The sequence below is a fragment of the Copadichromis virginalis genome, linkage group LG3 (genome assembly GCF_057382275.1).
Source record: "Copadichromis virginalis isolate Kocher_CV1m ecotype Utaka linkage group LG3, C_Virginalis_male_GT1.1, whole genome shotgun sequence".
Lineage (NCBI taxonomy): Eukaryota > Metazoa > Chordata > Actinopteri > Cichliformes > Cichlidae > Copadichromis > Copadichromis virginalis.
This window is the reverse complement of record NC_140620.1, coordinates 23,609,535-23,633,682: the sequence shown is the minus strand read 5'-3', so window position 1 is coordinate 23,633,682 and position 24,148 is coordinate 23,609,535. Positions and strand designations below refer to the sequence as shown.

At 38.2% G+C, this 24,148-nt stretch overlaps 1 long non-coding RNA gene and 1 pseudogene across 4 annotated transcripts; one reads left to right on the top strand and one right to left on the bottom strand.

Annotated features, from left to right (window-relative positions):
* LOC146713523 (butyrophilin subfamily 3 member A2-like) lies at positions 1-13,585 on the bottom strand (annotated as a pseudogene). The gene is made up of 8 exons (XR_014918047.1): positions 13,513-13,585; positions 9,857-9,944; positions 9,352-9,662; positions 7,964-7,991; positions 6,998-7,276; positions 1,527-1,646; positions 607-1,135; positions 1-478 (listed from the first exon to the last, which is right to left on the bottom strand). The product of XR_014918047.1 is annotated as a butyrophilin subfamily 3 member A2-like (transcript).
* LOC146713524 (uncharacterized) lies at positions 2,792-5,872 on the top strand. 3 transcript variants are annotated; one of them, XR_014918071.1, is made up of 5 exons: positions 2,792-3,080; positions 3,523-3,558; positions 3,917-4,069; positions 4,436-4,526; positions 5,121-5,872. It is a non-coding gene; the product is annotated as an uncharacterized LOC146713524 (long non-coding RNA). The 3 variants fall into 3 exon arrangements; XR_014918068.1 differs by having other exon boundaries at positions 3,495-3,558; XR_014918067.1 differs by having other exon boundaries at positions 2,792-3,558.
* Positions 13,586-24,148: the final 10,563 nt, after the last annotated feature.

Here is a 24,148-nt window from a genome sequence, read left to right as displayed (position 1 = left end):
TGACAAAAATAACCCATGTTTTATTTGTTGTGTTACTCTGTCATTCACTGATTAAAAAAAGGAGAGACACTAAAGACACTGGGAACGTAAAATGAACACAACACGACAGTTTATACATGTGATTTTAGCAAGAAATATATTCCAGAAAAACTCATCCTGACTTCTTGGACAGTTGTTCATTGTTTCTCGCTTCTTTCTCTGACAGTTTCTTCTAAATGTCTTTCATTTCTTTAATTCTCTCTCAAGTGTATCCCCATGTGATGTCTGTGTTGTGTGTGTATGGTCGGGGGGGGGGGGGGGGGGTCCCATTTCACTGCATGTGGCGAATAAAGCCTTGATTGATTGATTGTTTAAAAGTATATAGTATAAATATAAAGCAAACAAATAAAGACACATTAGGCATCACATTGCAAAATGACAGCAAGAGAAAAAAAACAGCAAAATCCATGTTTTGTTTGTTGTGTTACTCTGTCCTTTGCTGAGGAAGAAAAGCAAAAAAACGGGTTAGGTTTATAACTGAAGGCACTGGGAATGTAAACTGAACACAACACGACAGCTTGTACATGTGATTTTAGCTAGAAATATATACAAGAAAAACTTACACACCTGTTCATTGTCTCTCGCTTGTTTCTCTGATAGTTTCTTCTTAATCTCTTCTATGTCTTTCTGTTTCTCTCTCAAGTGTTTAATCATTTGTTCCTTGTCTTTTTCTACCTTTCCCTTTCTTTCTGTCATTTGGATTATAATGTTCTCTGTTCTCTGTTTCCTCCATTAGCTTTTCTGTCATCTTTAACAGTTTGTGCTTCTGTTCTCTTTTCCAGGTCAGTTTTTTTATCTCCACGCTTCTGCATTCTTTTCTCTTTGTCAGTTATTGGAGTTTCTTTCTCTTTTTTCATGATCTCTTTCATCCCTGCCTTGTCCTCCTGCAGTAGTGTGATGAGTTTTTCTCTCTGGTCCTTCAGAAATGTCTTCTGCTCCATCAGTTTTTCAATGGTTTGTCTGACAGGTTTTAAATCTTCCTCCTTGTTCTGCAACTCATCTTCAAGTCTTTTCTTTTCCTCACATTCTCTCTGTAATATTTCCTCCATCTCTGTTTGATGTAGTTCATTTTCGTCCTCATCATGTTTGCTGATTTCTGTGTGAATAAAAATGCAAAAAAAAAAAAAAATGTTCAAAAGTAATATCGCTGAGAGCTAAAAAAACAGACTTGCTTGCTACAGTAAACATTTTTCCCCCAAAATTTCACATTTGCAGGGGAAAATGAAATCATAAACAGCATCACAAAAAAGTTAAATAATTCGCACTGAAACAGTGTTAATGAAACCTAATAAATATCAGGTAGATATATATATTGTGTTTTTAAGAAACATTTTAAACTAAAACACTAAAAGAATATAGATTACGTTGGTTCCAAAGGTAGGGATAAATTTAGTAATCAGTACATGTTTAAAGTTCCAAACTAATGCATCCATGAATTTAATGATTATCTGCGTTTGTCAGAAAAGTATGATAAAGTTAGAACTTACTGGTTTTCTTTTGTCCGGATTTCCATATTAGTAATACTGTTGTACCAATCGATATTAAGCAAACAGCTAGGTTGATAGTAATCGGAACAGCAGGATTACACTGGACCAAGTAGAAATCACCTTAAATTAGAAAGCACACAGAATGTACTGTCTGTAAATAAGAAGTAATGTGAATAACTAATGAAGTCAAGCCATAGGTGGACTGGCCATCGGGCATACTGGGCATTTGCGCGGTGGGCCGATGGGTTTTTTTTTTGTTTGTCTTTTGTAACGGTATAAACAATGAAAGGTGGTTGATTGGCCAGATGTTGGCAGATGTCTAAAAATAGCTCAGTTGTTTGGTGGTGGCTATGGCGGAGCTTCCACTGAGGCCAGCAGGTGGATGAGGGAAAAGAGGGGAGGCAGAAGGAGGAGAGACCTGATGCGGCCGCAGGTGAACTGAACTTCAGGTAAGAAGTTATGACCTGCAGTCTATCTGGGTCAGATATAAACCAAGTTTAGCTATTGTTTATTTTCGTTGTGCTGACTTTTTACAGTCAGTTACAATAACTCGTACTGCTACTAGTTAGCATGACGGAGTTTCTATACAGCTGGGTGGGTGCTATGATGTTACTGATAGTGAATTTTATTTTATTCATAAGGTTAATTATTAGAGTTGCCAACCGTTCCCTAAAAAACGGAATCGTCTCGTATTCAGAGAAAATATTACGCGTTTCGTATTGAGCTGAAAAGAAACAAAGTTTGTCCTGTACTTCAGCTAGAATGAAAAAAGGCACAAAGCTGGAGTTATTCTGTGTCTTTGCTGCACAGCTGCCGCTTCTTCTCTCATTCTCCCCCCTCCCTCTCCTGTTGCTACCTCAATCATGAAACTGATCAATGATCAGCTGATCGGCTTTTCTGACACCATTCCCGTCTCTCTTGTTTATCGCCCACTTTGCGCCAGAAAGAGGGAATAAGCGGATGTCGCGTTAAACAACAGCAGCATGTTTAAGCTTGATCAGCTGTTGATAGAATTTATTTAATATTAATTTCTACTATCAGCTGATGTTTGCTGGAGCCACAGCCATAGAGCTGCTGGTCATGATATTGGTTTGGATATGTGGTGAGAGGGAAACATGAAGATGAAACCAGGAGATGTCCTTACTGAATCATCAGAGCTGAACCGGTGATGGAGAAACAGGTTTACCTTTTAGGTGACATCAATAGGCTAAAGGGAAGTTATGAACTATTTCTGAGAGACAAATAACACCAGGATCCTTTTCTACACTGAAAAAAAGGGACTGGCCATCTCTTGGATTTATGTAAGCATCTTGCATGCATTTAACACAATTGCCTCATGTTTTAAAGTTAAATGTAACTATATAGTGTAAAAACTACATGATATGCAGAAAGGGTGTATTAAATTGTTCATATCATGTTCAGGTGACGTAAGTCAATAAGATAGCAACGTTAAATCTCGTGAAACCACGCGTGATTTCATCTCGCGGGCTTTGGATCGTGGTTTAAAAAAGGCATCCATCTCAGTCAAGTCGAGCAGCCAACTCTACGTTTTTGGTATGTCTTGATTTTTTGAATTCATTTTTACCATAATTCAGCCAAATGTAGTTAAACGTCTAGAGTGTCGCCATGTAACATGCTAAAAAAGAGCCGTTAGCTTATTTGCTGTTTTATCTGTTATCAAAGAATTGGCGCTTTTTCATTTGAATTTGTCTTTGGCACAAGAGCCGTAATATCACATTAAACCTAATTACGAGGCACTCATAACATAATTTGGTTTTCTGTGTGAATAGATTTGTCAACTGACTCTTCAGTTACATTGTGTATTTACTGCACCGTGGTGTTAGTGAGATTTTGGACATTGAACAGCTTTAGCTAATATCATCAGCGGCATTATGCTAGCTTACATCCCTACCCCTCCTGCCCTCACCTGCTGTCCTTTTGTTTTTGTTTTTTTTGCTGCACATTGAGAGATGACCTCTATTCTGCATTTCACCAGGAGTCAGCTGATGGATTGTGGGTTCAAGGTGTTATGGTAAGAAAGTATATTCTATTTTCGTTTCTGTAACTTAATTATAATAGGTTTTTTATAATTATTAGGTGCATGCATACTCACCCTATTAATACAACTGAGAGATCCAAAATCTGCCATAGGTTTAACTTATACCTGTATGTATTGCCAGAAAGGTGATTACTGGACTCGCATTAATGCACACTTGAACTGAAATGAGGTTGTAACTTGTGGGTTGTTGGGTTGCAAATCAGAAACAAACATCTTTGGATTTTTTTTAATCCCATAAGATCTGGAAACACAGTTTTTATTCAACAAAACATTACTGATTAACCAAGCACAGTGCCTGCTGTTATTTCAAAATAATTTTATGTCATTTCAGATAAAATGCAGCATTCCAGTGCATCCCAACCATGCCTTTACAGTCAAGGTTTCTGACGGAGCTGAGTTTTTCTCTGACAGTCTGCTGAAAGTGTTTGCAAAGTGATCGGGGGAACAGGGCACAAAGCTAAAGGATGTAGCTGCCATAATGACAGTAAGAACTTTAAAATTCTTTAACTACAAAGTGTATATGTATTGCATTAGGTCAGTAAAAGATTTTTATGCTACATCCATTGAAACAGTCAACTATTACCTGTGAGTAATGATTCCACTAAAAGGATGCCATAATTTTCGTCATGCATTTACTGGCCCACTGAGAAAAAATTATCTTTTTTTAAAAATAAATGTTCTGGAAACTATATATCCATAAAGTTGATGTCAAACAGGAACTTTTGATATTGCTTTGTAGATGCTGGTGTTGCATGTTGACTGGTTTAAAAAGTCAAGAGTTTTTGTCTGGGATCATTTTCTTCTGTGCTACTGAAAAGTTCACAAATCTCTGTTTTCTTTGTTATAATAGTCAAGGATGACATTAATGCTCGGAGTCCCTCATCAAAGTGCTCCGCATCTGTGTGAAAGACAATTGCAACATCTTGGTGCAGGAGTTCATGGTGAGTGTTTTATGAGTAGATTGTGGCTTTGCAACATTTAAAAATGCATTTAGTTATCCACTTGATCCTCATTGGACTGGTTAGGACCAGTAGTCCTCTTTAATAATTTGAAGTTCACATGAGGCCTGGTAGTGAACTCGGCCGCCGGCCCTTGAGGCCCCATCCCCACCCCTGTATTAGGGGTCACATCAGTGTGAAAAAACTTTAAATTTGTCATTCTAATGAACAAAGGAAAATCCCACCAATATTTATATTAGCTTTTGTTTGAAAAAATGACCAACTGACCAACAGCTAACCAAATTGTGGGGCTGAAAGTCTAAATTCTAACATCTTCTGAGTGACATAACCTGGATTTCTGATGGGCCGGTGTCTTTCTAACAAAAACTAATGTAAAGCATTTGAAATTATTATGTTTTTCACCCTCTCTTAGAAACTCTGTTAGACCATGAATGGCAGCATGGCAGGCCACTCTTTGGCTATAGCTATTTACTATGTTGCTTGCATTGGTTTAAATTACTCTAACATTAGAACTGGTAGATTCAAAAGAGATGAGTTTAAAAAGGAATCTTAAAGAAATGTTTTGTGTTTAACCAGGACTTGACTGAGGCCACTGCACAGATTGAGAAAACCACAATGAACATCTGTCTCCAGAGGATGCGGCAGGCAATGACTTTTCTGATGTTGTTCTTCAAGATCTGGATAACGTGACCTTTGCAGTAGCCATGCTGTTTGGACCTTTTTTATTCCTTCAACATGAGTTACCCATCACAACTCTGCTACACTTTTGAGGTGATTCAATGGGTGGTAATGGAGTTGGATGCAACTCAGCTCTCAAGAAAAGCTCACAACTAAGACAAAACTGCTCCTGCAACGAAGCTCACTGTTATGCATGTGAGGTGACCAGCTCTAGGTGAGAGGACATTTAAATCTCACACTTGTTCTGCTGCATTTTTGAAGCTCAATTCCAGGAACGGATCGCAGGGTTCATTTTTATATACTCTGCAACTGCCATGAGGACGAGCCGTTTTTTGTTGTTGTTTGTTTTTCCTTTTGCTCTGTACAAGTTCTGTTTGTCTGTTTGGCAGCATTTTTAAATTTCTCTTTGTATTTTTTCTTTCTTTTACTAGTGAAGAGATGTAGCGTGAACAGTTATACAGTCTAAATATCCCATATGGGTCGTGTGAAATGGTATTTTCAGTTTCATTCAGTTGAAGTAAAGAACGTTGAATATTTCTAAGTGTGCTGTTTTGAACCAAGATGTCACAGTATGATCAGTGCTGTAATTTTTGACAGTCACTGTATCAATGTTATTTTTGCGTCTCTTGAATAAAGGTTTTGACCTGCAAGTGCTAATTTCTTTAGTTATTGGGGTAAAATGGGTAGTGTTAATAGGAAGGTGTTTGCCAATTCAGTAACCTAATTTAATGTTAATGGAAACTAACATTACCTCAAATTGTTTAGTCATAATTGTTGTTTAACTGAATCTTGACGTTAGAGGCCTTAAATAGAATGTTTTGTATTGTTCTTTCCCAACATTTTTCAAAAGAAACAGTCCAATTTCTTTGCTGTGATTGATTCCAGAGAACACGGAAGAACTGACATTATTTAACTGTTGATTTATATAGATTCAGTAGAGGAGTAATGTCAGTTTAATTCTTTACCTACTGTCAATGCAGTGAAATTAGACATTTTGTTTTGAAAGGTTACTGGTGGATGCCAGCAACCATCTTGGAAGAGAACAATACAATCTGTTATAAGGCCTCCATTTGAAAATTGTGTATTTGATACTAGAATATAATAGCAAAATGTAATTTGAAGATAACATGTAGTATTTAAGTGACCAAGTAGTATTGGGTAAAAGTTATTGAATCGTGTTGGGATAACGTGAGAAAATTGTGAAGGATTAAAATATTCCAAGAGCTCAAATTACTTCATCAAAACATGTTTAAGTCACATTTTATCAACACAAATTGCACAAGTTTATTGAACATGAATAAATTGTGTTAATTTAACTCAATTGTTTAAGTTGCTGCCAAAGCAAAACATCTGTGTGCAACAAATGTCCACCATTGAATTAAGTAAATCCAACAACATATTTTTTTCAGTGTACGTAGCTGACAGCTGGAAACTGTGCAGGGGCGGGTCTAGCAAAGTTTTGCCCGGGGCCCAGTTTGGGAAAATAACAGGAATGGGGGGCACAAAGAAATACTTTTCTTTCTTATTCTCATTTAAAATGTCTCACTTTTAACAAATAATTATCTGAATCTTACAACCAAAGTTTTTATCTGATGTAAAATGTATAGAAATCCTACATAAATACCAACAAGACTGTACATCACTGTCACAACAGGGTTTGTTTTCATTCAAAGGCTTTTTGGCACCATTCCTGGTGGGCCAGTCTCTAGTCAAAATGCCCGGGCTGATTTTCTGTCCCAGTCCAGCCCTGAGTCAGGCATATATCATTTTTCTACCTGATACATGGATATGTGCTTCTTCAGTCTGGTTGATGTTCTTCTGTTGGACTCTGCAGGTGAGACTGTAGGTCTGTCTCTTGTTCACAGTCACAGTGCTGCTGACAGTATAGAGGCCATCAGAACCTTTGGCACTGTTTGTAGATTCAGCTGTGATTTGGTTTCCTTGACTGTTCAGCCAAATCACCTGAGGCTCTGGATACCAGCCGTTAGATTTGCATTTAAAGAAGATTTCATTTTCGACTTTGGATATCTCCATGACTACAGAAGAAACAGAACCTACAGAGTAAAATAAGGATAAAAGTTACTTGGAATGCAAAGTTAAGAATTAAAACATTTTTGAATTATTTCAAGGGTTCATGTTAGTCCAAATTCCTTCCCGATTACCTTCGATTACTCTGTGGTCACGCCATATAGCTTTTTGTTGAAATGGTACAGTGGCCTAAATTGTAATTATAAATACTACTATGCTCTTTTAAAGATCCATTGTGGTTGTCCGATTTAATCCTGTTACATATTTAAATGTCCATCTGGTCAGGTCAAATGCTATTTTTCTTTTGTCGTTTTTTACCCAGCTGCCCAAATGTTCCTCTCATTGGCCTTAATGCCCTATGAAATGTCTCTAATTCTAAATACCACTATACCATACCATATATATATATATATACCATATCACTATCTTCCACACCTCTCTCCTCTTAGTAAACTGCACTTCTTGAGAACTCAATAAACTATGCCATGCGTCTGGTCAGTCCAAATCTCAATCCAGTTAGCTATGTTAGCTCAAGTAAGAACTAATCTGTCTTTCCCAAAATGTATTCAACTTATATGCTCCTGTAGATGATTCACGTCCCAGTAGAATATCCATCTTGTCATCCAAGGTAACCTTCTATTATTTGTCAGTATCCCATCCCTTAATGTTTTTCCTTTTTTTTTTAACAGCAAATAGTATTGATGTCAACTTACCAACAACAAGCTCCATCCCAGTTTCTGCTAGAGATGGACCGATCCGATATTATGTATCGGTATCGGTCCGATACTGACCTAAATTACTGGATCGGATATCGGAGAAAAATAAAAAATGTAATCCGATCCATTAAATATCACGAAAGCACCTCACAAAACTTGCAACACGCCGTAACTCACCTCAGAACGTTAGCACGTTGGAGCAGTATGCATCACGTGATAGAGCGGCTGTGGCATGCGGGACCTGTCGGTGCTCTGGATAGCATTTGGAGCTTCGCTAGCAACCCGGCATTTCATCTCCGACAAAGTTATCCCCGAGAGAAGTAAAGCAAGTGTGTAAGTCCATCTCTGAATGTTTGTAAAGCATTCCTGCGTTAAGCTTAACAAACGATATATGGAGCGACTGCCTCTTCTTGCTGCTACTTCAATCATGAAACTGCTTAACGATCAGCTGATCAGCTTTTCTGTCGTGAGTCCGTGTCTCTAGTTTGCTTTTGGCCCACTTTGCACCAGAAAGAGGAAACCAGCGGCTGAACAACAGCAGCACGTTTAAGCTTGATAAGCTGTTGTTAGAATGTATTTAATATTACTTTCTACTCGAGGATCTTTTTCTACGTAGCTGACGCTGGTAACTGTGCAGGGGCGGATCTAGCAAAGTTTAGCCAGGGGGGCCGGTAGGGCATGAACAGGGAAAAGGGGGCACAAAGACATACTTTTCTTTCTTATTCTCATTTAAAATGTCAAGCTTTTAATAAATAATTATCTGACACCCAAATTACTGTATATAGTAACTATTAAGTCTAATATATATACCCTAGTAAGCTATAGTACTTTTTCCTTTGGGAAGGTACCATCTGTGCAGTCTGCAATTCTGTTGAAGAAAGATGTTGAATCTATTTAATATTTCTTGAAAAATAATTGATTTCTGTGCATTTTTTTCACACTGCATCAAATTAAGGTTGATTACGTCGATTAAGCATCATGAGGTGGAGCGTGAGGGGTAGTTCCCTATTTTTTATTTATTTATTTTTGTTGTTGCTGGGAGTTGGAACCCTATTAGTTAGGTTGCTTAATATTTATGCTAAGTACTCTTTAAAATACCAGAATAGGGAGGATGGTGTAGGTCTAAGTTTATTAGATTGATCAGTATTGCTGAACTATGAAACATTTTTTTTGCATACAGGTATAACAGAATAGCTTTAGTGTAGTTGTTGTTTTAAACTTGAGTATGAACTTATACAAAATGCAGCAAGATATTTAAAAAACAGTTTTGTTGATTAAAAAACACTATATCGGATTCATATCGGTATCGGCAGATATCCAAATTTATGATATCGGTATCGGTATCGGACATAAAAAAGTGGTATCGTGCCATCTCTAGTTTCTGCACCAATTTCAGGAACAAGGCAGTTATACATTCCTGCATCAGACACTTGCACTTTGGAGAGTTTCAATGAAATGTCACCACATTTCAGTTTGTTGACAGGCAGTGATGTTCTTCTGGAGTATAAAGTATTCTGAGTCACGAGCTCCGCATCGTCCCGCTTTAAATGGACAAATCTTGGTTTAAGGTCACGTCTAGACCATTCCACAGTCAAGTCAACAGCATCCCTAGCTGGATCTAGCTGGCATGGTAAAATGATGTTATCCCCTGTCATTGCAACCAATGGGTGAGTTGGACCAATCATCTGAGACTGACCTGTGGATAAAGTATAATAAACGAATAATATAATTACACTTCATTTGGGTAATTTTTCTTGGGCTGCAATTTCCCAGGTGGTGTTTTCTTTATATCTTTCTTCCAGTTGTCTTGCAACACTCCCATCACATATACACAAAAACTCTCACCACATTAACATTATGTTCATTGTTCAATATTACTCTGCAACTTACCTCCACAATGCCATGTTAGAAGAAGAAGGATAACATCATGATAGAAAGCCAAGAGAAGCCTGTCCGTCATTGAACGCATTCTCGATTTCTGCATAGTAAAAATAATATAAATACAGTGAGTATGGAAAGTATTCAGACCCCCTTAAATTTTTCACTTTTTGTTATATTGCAGCCATTAATGTACACATAGCACACCATATTGACAGAAAAACACAGAATTGTTGATGTTTTTGCGGATTTGGAGGAGGTAGAGCAGGGCCCTGTGCTTCGTACGTCGCTCACTACATCCAAGATCAAATGAAACATCCAAGACCAAACTATCGCGCTAACCGTGAGCTCGCTAATCCGGTTCCCCGAACACACCTGCTGTTGACGATTAGTACAGCTGGATGAAGTAATGTGCGATCACTGGGTGTCGTAAAAGGGGATACGCATCGATAGCAGAAACAGTGATCGGCAACCCTCTGATTGGTCGGCGAAAATGTCGAAGGGGCGTGCTCGGTATTTTCCGGCAGCAGAGCAAGAACTCATGAGTGAGGGATATCAGGAGTTTCAGAGTTTAATTAAAACGCAAGAGAACACTGCAAAGGCTGCAAAAGCAAGGAGAGAGGGCTGGCAGAAAGTTGCTGACAAATCAGACTCGTAGGTAATTTAATAATAATAATAATAATAATGGATTGGGTTTATATAGCGCTTTCCAAGGCACCCAAAGCGCCTTACGATACCACTATTCATTCACTCTCACATTCACACACTGGTGGAGGCAGCTACGGTTGTAGCCAGGCTGCCATATCGCGCCATCGGCCCCTCTGGCCAACACCAGTAGGCGGTAGGGTAGATCTATCATATGACACGATATTATCCAATATTATATGGCATTACATTACATTATAATACGTTATATTATATCCCCTTTCACATTAGAGCCACAACAGGACCCACTAGCATATGGGAACAAGTAAAAGTGGAATACAGGAGTATTCTACAGAATGGTAATATTTATCACTTAGGTTGCTTTTCGTCTCTTGGCAAGGTAATACTGGCCTGTAATACTTTGTTAGTTTGTTCATCACAGCAACCAAGAAAAGGGCAGAGCAAAAAAAGACAGGTGGTGGTCCTGCACCCCCTCGTCAACAAGTTGGTTAAGTAAATAATACCCTCACGGGAATATCGATATCTCTCAATGAGCACACTGTCGCGCTGAGCTAAAGGATCCTGTCTATCCCGCAACATACGCTGTATTCTGAGGACTCTCCTTATCAATCTTGCACCTTCCGCAATGGGTGGCTCGCGTATACGGACAGGACATGGCTGCGACAGGCTTCCCAAATCCACCTTCGCTTTTATAGCCGTGGTCTCTCATCTTGATTACACGAAGTAATTTACAATTACTACTCTGAAATATGAATTACATCTGTAATAATCACATACATGTAATAGAATGTTAATAGTACATTTCCCTTTTTTTAGGGACTGACCTGTATGTATCTGTGTGAAATCAATAAAAGGATCAAGTGCTGCATTATCTTTAGTTACAGTGATGTTATTTATTCATGGTGGAACAGTGGCGGAATGTCGCTGTTGCTTTCGTATGATGACGCGGACATGCCTGCGTGGCCGCGATCTAATCCTGTTTACATAAAGTAAACCTGCTCCCCAGCAGGTTTACGCTTACGGCTCTGTTGCTATGACAGCAAGTCCCGGATGGGCTTCGGGGAACCGAACGATCCAGGATCACGCGAAATCGTCAACAATCTAATCCAGCTAACTCACTTAGCGAGGTACGAAGAACAGGCCCCAGGTCATCTGCTAATCTGAAGGTTGGTGGTTGGATTTGCATGTAAGATTGAAAGCACATCCATAGAAAAAACATAGAAAAAACATTCTGTGAATTAAGCCCTTTCAGTACTCAGAGTAGAAAATTGCTAAGAACCATTTACCTGTGATATCAGTTACACAGTTTCAAATTTATACATATATTCTGTTGAGCTTATCTTTTGTTGTTAAAGTTTTCAGTGCTGGTACAGTTTGCATAATAAATGTGCTCAATAATGAAACAGATGTTGATTTAAAAGTAGTTTCACACACACGTGCATAGAAATCACTCTTGGGGCTCCCTGGTGGTCACACCAGTTGCAAAAAGACAAGAATTTCGTGCATTAGCCTACAATGGCAAAATGGTTGAATCTGAGGGAATACAGCATAAAATGTCAAAAAATACAACTTTTCTTCAAAATAAAATGCTGACATTACAGGATGCATGGTTTTATACTACAACAGTATTACAAGAGAGCATAAAAAATGTGGTTTCAGTAGAAGTGAATGGGGCATTTTTGTGTCGAAAGACACTACACAAAAAATAATAATGCAATCAAATCAATGTTGTTGCTGTTCTTTGACATGCCCAAGAATCTAATCGCCCCAATGTCACATCCTCATCCTATTTATTATATGGAAAATTATTTTTTGTGAGTTTGTTTGAATAAATAATTAATACATCAGATGTTTAAGCTGTCATTTAAAGGCTTAAAATTCTAAAAACAACACCAACAAATGTTTTATAATTTTGAAAAGTGCTCAAATTGATTAAGTGATTAATCAGCAGAGTATGGATGACATCTAGTTCAAAACTGTGAACAACAACAACATGATTGCCAAATAAATAAAAGTCCTGAGAAGGCCATGTGGGTTTTTACAGTGTAGTAAACAGTAGTAGCTGCTGCTATATCTTCCTTTGAAAGCAGAAAAGTGAGCTCTCTCGTTTTGATTGACAGAGTACAGAATAAACCTGTTGAGCTTAAAGCTTAAAATCAACCAAACACCTCCAAACATACAGGGTTTTTTTTCTGAGGAAACTGTCTCTGCCCCCAAACAGCTGAAAAGTCGTGTTAACTGATGATTTTCACAGTTCAACACTTTAATCTCAGTAAATTCTACAAACGTGCTTCATCTTCAGTCATTTCAGACAGCTGTGCTCCTGAGTTTGTATCAAGCAGTCATTTTCAAAGAAGAAACTGAAATTATTCATGTGAGTTTACTCCGCCCACTCTGTAAACAGCAGACCAATCAGAACCAGCCTGTGGCATTGACAGAAAGAAAATCTGAGAAATCTGCTGCTGTAGTCAGCTCTGTGTTTTATCTCTATTTGGCAAATACATTAAAGAAAAGCACAAAGGCTCAGCCAAGGCTGGAGGTGACCCATCAAACATTCACCAGGAACACAGATCAGCTTAGACCATGATCTTTTAGTTTAAAATTAACTTGCTCAGTATCAGTGTAACTTAAGCACATGACTAAAACTGAAAGCTCAGAGTTTCTTTTAAGTCACCTTGATGAGACAAAGTCCTGCTTTACGTGCAGGTCTCTGCACGACTCCAAGAACAGTTCTTTATAAACATAATACAGCTTTTTGCTGCTACATTTGGAGCTTTGTGGGAGCTTTTAACAACTGACAGACATTTTTTCATCTTGTATGTGCTCACAGTTTGACAGAGAAACAACAGTCTGACTTTATTCAGAGTTTATTCAGTAACATGTAGAAAAAATCCCTTTGTTTTTCACATTTTTAGTGTTTTGTTATAAGGTTCTTGTTTGTTTGTTCTCTGACTCAAAACAAATGAAAAACGAAAACAAACAAATAAAAAAAAAAGACTTACCACAGTTAAAGACCCTAGACGCTGACACAGTGATTCAATCTGTCACTCTCAAAGTGAAACAAGTCGCTGGAGCCGAGCAGGAAACGAAGACTGAGACAATGATTAGCGAGTCACTGGAAACCAGACACTCGAGTCTGATCAGTTTCTAACGTTCATTGCTGCACATTCCTTGGTATTTATCACATAAACACTGAGCATGACGAACACAGGGACAGTTGACCTTGATTGCATATTGCATCAGTTCAGTGCCGAATCCGATCACATGTAAACCAAAGAGGAGCTCAAAATAGTTTCAGGAGTTTCTTATTACCTTCAACAAGAAGCTCATGTTTTGGCAACAGCATTTCATTCTGTCTGTAAACACGACAGCTCTAAAAGTTTGAATGTATTCTGATAAAACTCTGTAGGGTGTAGAGCAGGATCGTGTTATAAAAATCCAATAAAATCTGGCTTACATCCATCGAGGTCTTCACGGTAAACTTTATGAGTTGTTGGTTGAAAATTGACAAAAAAACTTAAAAGTCAAAAATTATGATTCTTAAAAGTGTGCTGTGTAATTTCAACATTTATAAAGTACAAAGACTTACAATATATCACATTTGACCTCTGACCTCTCCCCAAGTTCAACGGATCAACCTGAAAGTCAGAGTAATGATAATGTTATATAGAGCCATTTATTTAAAACTATGTCATTGTTGGTACTGACAGCATATAGCGAATGATACATGGGGATTGTAAATATCAGGTTACTTTGGACCTCTGACCTCTTCTTTGGGGTCAAATATGGTCAAACTTTCAAAAAATGTATTTCATCTATGCTTCAAATTCTGTTGCCTTTATTCTGTTGCCGTGCTTCACGACTCTGTTTTGTTCATTACAGTAATAGGTTACAACCATTTAAATACAAAACAGTACATGTACAATGTTCCTGGATGTTTTTAAATAATCTTTTTCTTATCAAAAAGTTTTTTTCACTTCATATTTATCATGTATGTTATATGAATTTAACTAAAAATCAAATGTATGCTACACATGTAGTCACATAAATAGAAAATAATTATATTTAAAATGATGTAAAGTATATAAGATTAGTTTTAAAAGACTCTTTGACATGTTTGTATGCTGGAAGCAGAGGCTCCCACTCATATGTGGAACAAGTCAGCATCAGTGTTTTGACACTAAATCAAATGGTGACCTCTAGTGTCCAGCTTTGTCACTGCACTGAAAGGACACAGCACAGCTGGAGCTCTGTGTGTCCTCTGAGGTCTTCAGGTGAACCGGCCTGTAGCTCCAGGTCGGCTGCAGAGTTTCTGACCTTTAAAGACAAACATTAGAGGTCTTTGTGATCAGATCAGGCTCTGCTTCCTTCCTTCATTTCCCGACTCTGACATCAGCTCACAGCTTCAAATTAGTGACAGGTGTTGAGATTCAAGCTGAAATCCAAACTTCTGCTCAATAAGAAATGTTCAGGTCTTCTCTTCAGCAGCTTCCAGGATCTCTTCTTCTGACTCTTTGTGTCCAGCTGTTGGTTTCCACATGCTGGGGCTCTCTTCATCAAGGCCTCTACACTGGTGTGTGAGCAGGAGTCACTCTTTAAAACAAAACACAACTGAATATCACAAGTTTAAGAAACTTCAAAGCAGAGACAGAACAACAGAAACAATAATATTTGATGAAAGTGGTCTGATAGAGACTGTAATGAACCGCTGATCTGTATCATAAGTCATCCTTGCGGGGGTTGTCGGAACTGTATGCGCAGTCGCACTAAGGACAGATGTGCTCAGAGGCATGCCCCGTAACGTGTATAGAGCAGTCTGTCGCGGCAGGAATAAGTTGTACAAAGTCCATGTAAGTTACGATAATACTTTGATAAGTATGATAAGTGTGTTTCTAATGTAAGGTATGTTGCTGCGTTTGTATTGTGAGCTATCTGAAAACCCTTTTATTCTGTATTTACGTTACTTACATCCATGTGCTATTTTTTAGCTAGACATGTATGTCATGCAAGCTAGCAGCACCCCATGAGAAACGGGCCGAAGTGTTTAAGTGTTCACCGGAGTTTTGCACCCTTGGCAAGCGGACTGAGGTATGTGATGAGAGATGATCTGTTGTTATATTTTATTTAACTGAACTGTGTAATCCCTTGATGCTGTTTGAAGTAACCCCTTTTGTTTTATTTAATCTGTGACTGTATATCTCAGAATTACTTGTTTGAACTTGCCTGAATTAACTTAAGCTCATTGTTGTTATTGCTCATTGTTATAGTTCAAAAGGTACTGTACGGGTATCAATTTTTTCTTATTTTATAGTTTTCACGGTGCTCAGCGTCCAGAGAATGAGCCGTGTGTGGTGAGGAAATAAATGGCTGCACCCGTTAGAGACTCTTCTGTCGTTCTTGATGCCAAGGGCTGCTACAGAGACTGACCTCTGTCTATGTCAGTATCCACCTGCTCCACCCAGGATCAGCAGGAGGAAGAAACTCACTGCAGCAGCAGCAGCGTTCAGTCCTCCTCCGCCTAAAAATAAGAACATCCCACACAGGAGACGTTACTGAAGGAGAACTCAAAGTCTTTGCACTTTTATTCTGAAGTTGTTCCATGATTAGTAGAAACAGGTTTTGGCTGACAGGTGAAGCTCTGCCTCTTTTTATTTCATGTTACTGACCTGCTTCTAGGTAGTGACAAACTATCCCTCCAACTTTTTTTGTGTTGCTGCCATCAGCTTCAAACTGAGTTGATGTTTTTTCAATAAATAGTAAAAGGTCTCAATTTAAACACTTGGTGTTTTCTATGTTCTGCTGTGACTCAAATGAGTTTATGTGATTTGCAAATCACTGTTTTTATTTATATTTTCTACAAAGCTCCAACTAATTTGAGAATAAGGCACAAAACAGGTCACTGTTTATTGTGATCTTTACAAAGAATATTTTTACCTCTAATTTTGTTATTTTTCAGTCACAGCTGCTGTTTGCAGAGGTCTGGATCACAGTGCTGCTGTTGTCACTGCAGTTTTAGCAACGTTTGACTGTGAAAAAAATGTTTTTAATTAACAGAGAGAGAAAAAAAAACATGACTCTGTAACTCTGGGAGGAAACATCTGTATATTCCTTCACCTGAGAGCTCCACCTTCTTGATCTTGATCAATGCGTTGCAGCTTTTCAGGCCATCCTTGAACAGCTCCGTCCTCTCAGGTTTCAGTTTTAAAGGGCACATGCCTGTGCTGGCTCTGTGGGTCTTCGGGGTCAGGAGGAAGGTCCAGTCTCCACCACTCATGGTCCTCAACCAGGGGCTCAACATGACATGGCATCATTGTCATGAGTGGACACGATTAGCTGAGATGGAACTGAGGATAACTTGAGACACAGAGAGGAAACATGAAACGTTTTAGTGTTTTTAAAACAGGGTGAAGCTCAAATATTCACATATTTTCTGAGCCTCCGGCCAGAGTCAAAGAGCCCTGCTACACATGTTCAAACACTACTGCATATTAGAGTCACTGGGAGCTGCTTTCACGTCATGGTGAAAATCTCTGTAACAAACCGATAGAGGAGGTCACAACATGAAGAAGTAGCAGGCAGAGAACTGTTTCAGCTGAAGTTGTTGATCCATTTTCACTCTGCAGTAATCCTCTCTGTTCTCTGCTCGTCCATCACTGCTTTTTTGGATCAGCCACCAAATAGGACAAGAACAGACCACAGCAGACAGTGAGGTCTGCAGAAAACATCACTGCTGCGGAACTGACCTCCAATCAGGAAACAAGCAGGTATCATCACTGCAGACCCGTCACACACTGAACACTGTAACAGCTCCTAACCTCTGACATGTGTTTCTTTCCACAGGCTAAACTGTCTGTATTTAAAACATCCACCATACCTGCTGCTGAACCACAGTGTGCTGTTTATACTCCTTACTGTACACACCCGTGTATTAGAGTTGGATGTCTCGAGACCGGTCTCGAGACCACTTTTACGTGGTCTTGGTCTCGTCTTGGTCTCGACGGAATTTTGTCTTGGTCTCGGTCTTGGTCTCTACGGACTTTTGTCTTGGTCTCGGTCTTGGTCTCGCTGTTTCGGTCCTGCGTTCTCAAATCGACATAGTGTTCGGGAGATTTGGAGTCAACCATCAGCGGAGCGGGGGGTGGGGGTGTGGCTTACTGGGCTTAAGCCCGGGTCAGAAGCATGGGATCTTTTGGAGTGTAATTTTTTAGTTAGATGCCTGACTGACAACTGTATAAAACAAAAACAGCACACGAAGCACAGAGCGCACCGTCATAAATTCCCCCTAATTTTGGTATGATCCGAGCTCAGGCACTAGGCGACTGAGCACAGCACCCATGTGAGCGAGGGGGGAGAAGCTGCTGTCTGCGAGTTTGCTGCAGACAGAGGAGAGCTTAAGTTTGACCAGGTATCAAAGCAAATCATTCGTACTGAACTAATAATGTAAATATGACGGTGTATCACAAAAGATTGATATCAAACTCATCACTTGGTTGCGTAACTTGCTCTTCGAGTGAATCAACAAATGGATAAATAAAAAGCCGAACAGCAATGCTGATTTTTTAGAGAGTCTTAGCTTACATTTCATATTTTCAGTTGTTACCCTCCACAGCTAAACAAACTCTCTAAATCGGTTTCAATTGTGTACTGATGTACACAACAATGGACATAAGGAGCTTCTTTCAAAGAAAAAACTCAGGTAGATGTTATTTTATATATTATGCTTTGGATGTTGTTTAGTATATCTATGCAAAACAAGAGGAATTTCAATACACAGCAGTATATTCACAGCTGAAACCAGATATTTACATACACTTTATGGAGAAAACATAAACTTTTTTTTACTGTTAAACATCAATTTAGAGTAAACTTTTGTTTTAGATAAATAAATGTTGAAATATCTTTTGAATTAGTTAAATGTCAGAATAAAAAGAGGGAGCTGTCTATTTTAATCACTTTGATCAAATGTAGGAGCACATGTACACTAAGTTTATTGTTAATTAATAAGAAACTCCAGACGATTCGATTCTGAGCTGAAGAAGCTTCTGATAGGTTAGTAGAGTCCATGTGAGTAAACTGGTGGCACACCTGTGGATGCATATAAGGCAAAACACAGAGCCTGTTTCTGTGACATGGGAAAATCAAGAGATGTCAACCAAAACACCAGGAAAAGAACTGTGGAGCTCCATAAGTGTGGCTCAGTTTTGAATACAATTTGGTGCCATTTGCAATTAAGAAATACAGATAGTTTCTCTCTTTACTCTTAAAGTTAACAAATATGTTTTTTATATTTATCAATCTAAAAAATTAAACATTTAGTCTGATTTGATGTTACAATTAAAAAAGTGTTTTTATCTGAAGAGTTTATAAATATCTGGTTTCAACTGTATATTTGATGATGTTGGTGTTTGGCTTGATTGTCAGCACAAAGAGGGAGAGAGAGGAACAGAGAGGGAGAGAGAGAATGACGACAGAACAGAGATGGAACAAGAGCAGGTGAGACACACATGTTAGTCAAATGGTTGTTTGCCAAAACTCATCAGAACATGTACCTAGTGTTTCTTTTTAGATACCATTTGTTCCTTTTCAAATTCTATATTTATTAAGTTATGCAGGCTTGTTTGCACAACAAGGCTAAATAATTATATAAACTTTTCTCAATCTAAATAGTGGACTTTGGTAGAATTAAAAAATAAGTGTAGTGCAGGTCTATGATGATTTTTAGTGCTACTATCATCTAGTTCTGATTCTGGTTCTGTCTTGGTTACTGTTGTAGTCCTGTTTGAATTCCGGATCAGTTCTGGGTCTGGTTGAATTGGGGTTTAGTCCTCGTGTCTCGATACAGGCCCGACTTTGTTCTGCCTTGCTGCTTAATTAAAAAACTAGTTTAAGGTGTCCTGCATATGTATATAGAATAGCATCTGGCTGCAGTTTAAAGACTTTTTTTGTCTCGGTCTTGGTCTCGTCTCAACTTGGTCTTGGTCTTGGTCTTGGTCTCGATACCCTCTGGTCTTGGTCTCGGTCTTGGTCTCGATACCCTCTGGTCTTGGTCTTGTCTTGGTCTCGGATTATGCGGTCTTGACTACTACTACTACTAGTCTACCGTGTATATACTGTATGTATAGAAACCAATTATGCACTCTTTATTTATTCCATGATTTATTCCAAAAAATATAAATATTTCATGGAAACTGATTTAGAAAAAGCTGCTTTTTATTTAATTTTTCACATGTTAACTTTTCAAATATCTTCAGCAGAAATGAATGGCTATTATTTGAGTCTGAAATGTCTTTCTGAGCTTTCTGCTTAAAAACACCACACGCAAAATGAACAGTATTTCTTTGCTATAACAAACTCCATGTAAACAATCATGGTATTAAAATAAAGCTATCGCTTTTGACATTTCATCAGAGATGTAAATATTATAGTTGATTCTACTGTGTCAATGTTACTGAGGCTGGAACATAGAAAAAGTAAGTATATTTTAACCTCTTCTAATTTATTTTTGGATTTTATTGCATAAAACCACTTTGAAAATATGCTTGAGTAGACAATAAACTCCAGAAAACCAGGAACCGATGTATGGACATTATATAAAGATTGATGCTGCTGAAGTGAAACAGTAAAAGGTGATAAAACTTTTAATAAACTCATTGCCAGACATGTTGCCATTGGAGCATTTTGGCACCATCTACCAGTTTAGATTTCTTTGGTATTGAACGGCAAAAATGATTGAACTTTATATACATGCCTAAAAATGGTTGTTTTTTTGAATTTTTTTTAAAAGAATTACCCACACACTCAGGTACATTGGATCTTTTTGCCTTTTAGAAATTGCACTTTTAGAAAATAGCCTTTAATTTTGGTTTGCTTCTCTGTAGCTTGTAGGGTGGGCTCGCTAGAATGGGTTAGGGCGCTCTTGGATTAACTGGATCTAGTTCAGATATTCGAGTAAACAGTGAAGATCAGGATCCATTAGAGTTTATATTCTAACACAGCAAAATGAGCAGAGAAAAAAAGACAAAAAATATAAAATCAATTTGCAGCTGAATGCAGGTTTCCCCAACCTTATAAATGATGCATTTGCATAATCTTCAACTGAGACTGAAAGTGTCACTTGGATGAGTGATGAAACGTTTCTCCCACTGAAAATGTCCAGTTGAACAGAATCGCCTTTTTGGGATTTCCTTACCTGGATGATTGAACATGCATTTAGACAATTTAAAGTTGAAAATTTAAAGTTAAAGTTAAAACTTTAAAACAACTTTATTACTTTTTCTCCTTTTCCATTTTCTACTTAACATGGAATTAACAATAATCCCATTACTTTTGAAAATTTAGTCACATATGAATATACTTCACTCCATTTTTCATTCAGTTTATGAAATTTATCTTCAATTAGATTCATCCTCAGTTCATTCTCAGATGAGCGTACATTTTGACATAATCTCCTTTTACTTTTTCCCTTTAAAACTTGTGGTTTGCTGATCACAATATACTCAATAAAAATAGTCAATTGAATATATTGTACATTTACAATATATTCAAACAGGCTGTGTAACTCACTCACCCTTCCCATCCTGTTCACATACACACAGACTCAAAGCCTCTGAGGTCATCTTTACACAAACAAGCCACTACATAAGAAGTCTAACTGAAAGGCCCTTCAGGAACACACGGAAAACCTAATCCACACCAAGCCCTCTTGCCACCATGGAGTTGTGTAACTACCTCAGTGACCTTACCCTCAGAGTAGATGAGTCATCTACCTCATCCAGAGACTCTGCTTCCTCTACGGAAGACATGTTAGTGAACTTCAAGTACTCCTTCCACCATCCGACAATATCCTGAGTTGAAGACAGCGAGACTCCACCCGCACTCTACACAGTGTGAGTAGAGCACCACTTTCCCCTTCTAAGTCGCCTGACTGTTTTCCAAAATTACTTTGAGGCAGTCCCAAAGACAACATAGCACCTGGGATCCCTGGGACACACAAATCCATCCATATCATTTTATATTTCAATGGATTGAAATGATAAAAGTTTAACATAGAACGCATAATCATGTTTACAATAAAAGATCTTTATTGTATTTGTAAGGTAGTGACTTACAAATAATAAGTCACAGGGTGTCACTGTTGAGCTGCATATACACTGTAGATTTGCGCAATTTTGACAATTGTCCCCTACAGGACACCCTAGGTCGAGTTTCCTGTTTGTGAGGGCCCCATCTTGGCTCAGAGTTTTCTGTGATTACTTTGCAAAGTAAGCCCTATCTTTGGCATTCCACATGGGTTTAGTTTAAAAATCAGTATTATACTTTGTAAAATGGTGATTGTCCAGTCAAACTATGAATATAATGTATTTATTGAGATGTTCATGTACTGTCTGATGAGAGTGTGTTTATGTTTGGAAATATCTGTGGCGATTTGGGGCAACACTTCTGCTTGCTAACAGAGGACTCATTGATGCAATGATGAAGAAGATGAAGAATTAGTTCTTCAACTACAGTTTGCTAGTAGTGTTGTTATGTAAATTTTGCCTCATACATGTACCTGAAACCAAGAAATGTTGTTAAGATGCCAGCAGCTGAGTTGGAGTTGTTTATGCCCCAGTGTGTAAATAAGCGCTGTGGTCCGACCCACATATTGAATGACTGGTCTCTCTACTGTGCACCCCAATCCAAACCACAATCACACAACTCAGAGTCCAGGGTGGAGGGAGATCCTTGGACTGGCAGGGTTACATATACATGATTATTATGTGATCTTATACATTCTTCCGCTGCATAGAAACAGACATTTTTTTAATCATGTAAAACAAAGAACAGTGCATAAAATAATCACATTTAGGCTGAATTAGGGGCTTTTTTAATTTGATTGCATGTAAATGGAGTGGAAACCACATCCTTGTTTATCCTGTTATGCATAGGGATGGGTATCGTTTGGGTTTTATCCGATACAGGTGCCAAACCGGTACTTTTGAAACGGTGCTGGTGCTCAAATGGTGCTCAAACCGGTGCTTAAAGAATGGAGAACACAAAATTGGTCCAAAAACCTCTCATATTCAGCTGGTTTTATGTAAAAAGATAACAATGTTAGCCTTTTCTGCAGCTATGGGGCATATATGGTATCACTCTTGGCTGGAAGCAGTGCTTAAACAATGGAAAAAACACAAACTTTGTCCAAAAACCTCTCATGTTTAGCCGTTTCCCTCTTTTTCTTTGGTCATTTTAGCCTTTTTGGCCAGGGTGAAGGGAGTATCTGCCATCAAACAAGAAGACAGCTGCATGTAGCTATGATGATGTTTGCTAGTTCACCTTACATGCATTAATGTAATAACGTGGTTAGCCTACTCAGCGTAAATTACACGCGAACAACATTAAGCTACTCACGCAGAGAAGAACGGCTGCTGCTGCCATCAAATACAGCGCATTTCTCGGCTTTTAAAAAAAAAACCCGCTATGCGTCGCCAGGTGTTTCATCGGATTTGAGGTGTTACCTCCTTTGACAGTATCACAGTATCAGCTTAAAGCACTTGTTGCAGGCTGCTGAGTTTGCATATTTTGCTGTGAAGTACAGCCAGACTTTTGACCGCTTCGCCTTGGGCATTTTTAATCTGTAGCTCTGCATAAAAGAACGCACGTACCTGGACCCGCCTACTATCCTCAGAAACGTAAAATGATTGGCTAGAAGTGTATCACAGTTCAGGAAAAAAAAGCACCGAAATAAAGCACCGAAATGTGCGCTGCTTTTCGGTCTGGTTACTACCGTTTATGTCAGAACCGGACACCGGTACCCATCCCTAGTTATGCACACTGCTTATGTCCTTTTAGATGTTTTTTTAAACACAGAGCATTTCTCTGTCTCAGGAAGACTAAAACCTGTCGGTGAGCTAGACAGAAACACAGGAAGAGGAAGTTCTTACAAACAACTCATCCTCATTTCAGTCTGACACTCACACAGCCAGCAGAAAGACAACATGGAGGTCAGAGTTGCTAATATCAAAGTCTGTGAGTACTGATCCTTGTCTATCTATACAAACATACTGAATCAACTATTGAAAAAATGCACCTATGAAATTAAAGGGCAAATTGACATATCTAAAACACACTTATAAATATTAATGAATTAATTATGGAATTTGTAACTGCTCAGTGCTAAATGCAGGAATCAACACTAATGATGAAGAAAAAATATTCAAAAAGTTTACATGTTTAACTGTCATTCTTAATCCCTACAGTGATTAATGTGCTGTTGATCTCAGTTACAGTAGCTGAATTCAGTGACTCTCAAACACATAGTAAGTAGTTAAAAATTCATGTTGATCTATTTATAATAGGTAATAGGTAAATATTGTCTCATGACAACTTGAAAGGTTCGGCAACTATTGCACTTACTTTTGGGCTACAACAGCTGCAAAAGCATTGTGCATTCCAACACAACATTACATTAGACTACAACTTTGAAAAAAAATCTGTATTTAAGAAAAACCTAAAAATACAACATACATGTGCATTTGTTTCAGTAAATATAGTAATATTGTCCATTTGTGTTTTGAAAGACAGAAGCAATAACACATCTCGATTTTCTGTTTTAGATTCAGGTTTTCCTGAAGTTGTTCCAAACAGGCAACAGTTCTT